The sequence below is a fragment of the Triticum aestivum genome, unplaced genomic scaffold (assembly GCF_018294505.1).
Source record: "Triticum aestivum cultivar Chinese Spring unplaced genomic scaffold, IWGSC CS RefSeq v2.1 scaffold154402, whole genome shotgun sequence".
In the NCBI taxonomy this organism is placed as follows: Eukaryota; Viridiplantae; Streptophyta; class Magnoliopsida; order Poales; family Poaceae; genus Triticum; species Triticum aestivum.
In genome coordinates, this window is record NW_025289141.1 from 1 (window position 1) to 1,087 (window position 1,087).

Sequence of the window (1,087 nt, forward strand, 5' to 3'; positions counted from 1 at the left end):
GGCGAGAGTAGTACTAGGATGGGTGACCTCCTGGGAAGTCCTCGTGTTGCATTCCCTTTTTAATTTTTTTCGCGCCGCTTGCAAAACAAAACGCACGTGTAAGTAATATATTTACCGTGTTTTATTATTTTGCACGAGTGCGGTAAGTCATAGCTGGGTGCTCACGATTCACGGGTCCAGCGTCGGCGTTGTGGCGCGGCAAGCGTGCACTGGTGCGGTTGAGAGGGAGGGGTGGAAACCGCGTTAAACTCGTCTCCGTAGTTGAGAGGGAGCGGCCAAAGCAATGTGCAATCGTCTTTGTAGTGGAGCTGGGAGGGGCAAGGATAAGGGACGAAGACCGGGGTAACATGTCGGATGCGATCATACCAGCACTAAAGCACCGGATCCCATCAGAACTTCAAAGTTAAGCGTGCTTGGGCGAGAGTAGTACTAGGATGGGTGACCTCCTGGGAAGTCCTCGTGTTGCATTCCCTTTTTAATTTTTTTCGCGCCGCTTGCAAAACAAAACGCACGTGTAAGTAATATATTTACCGTGTTTTATTATTTTGCACGAGTGTGGTAAGTCATAGCTGGGTGCTCACGATTCACGGGTCCAGCGTCGGCGTTGTGGCGCGGCAAGCGTGCACTGGTGCGGTTGAGAGGGAGGGGTGTAAACCGCGTTAAACTCGTCTCCGTAGTTGAGAGGGAGCGGCCAAAGCAATGTGCAATCGTCTTTGTAGTGGAGCTGGGAGGGGCAAGGATAAGGGACGAAGACCGGGGTAACATGTCGGATGCGATCATACCAGCACTAAAGCACCGGATCCCATCAGAACTCCGAAGTTAAGCGTGCTTGGGCGAGAGTAGTACTAGGATGGGTGACCTCCTGGGAAGTCCTCGTGTTGCATTCCCTTTTTAATTTTTTTCGCGCCGCTTGCAAAACAAAACGCACGTGTAAGTAATATATTTACCGTGTTTTATTATTTTGCACGAGTGCGGTAAGTCATAGCTGGGTGCTCACGATTCACGGGTCCAGCGTCGGCGTTGTGGCGCGGCAAGCGTGCACTGGTGCGGTTGAGAGGGAGGGGTGGAAACCGCGTTAAACTCGTCT

General features: G+C 51.8%; 2 non-coding genes across 2 annotated transcripts; both read left to right on the forward strand.

Annotated features, from left to right (window-relative positions):
- The first annotated feature begins 352 nt into the window (after positions 1-352).
- Positions 353-471, forward strand: LOC123178793 (5S ribosomal RNA). The gene has a single exon (XR_006489855.1). It is a non-coding gene; the product is annotated as a 5S ribosomal RNA (ribosomal RNA).
- Positions 472-768: 297 nt separating this feature from the next.
- Positions 769-887, forward strand: LOC123178792 (5S ribosomal RNA). The gene has a single exon (XR_006489854.1). It is a non-coding gene; the product is annotated as a 5S ribosomal RNA (ribosomal RNA).
- The last annotated feature ends 200 nt before the right edge of the window (positions 888-1,087 follow it).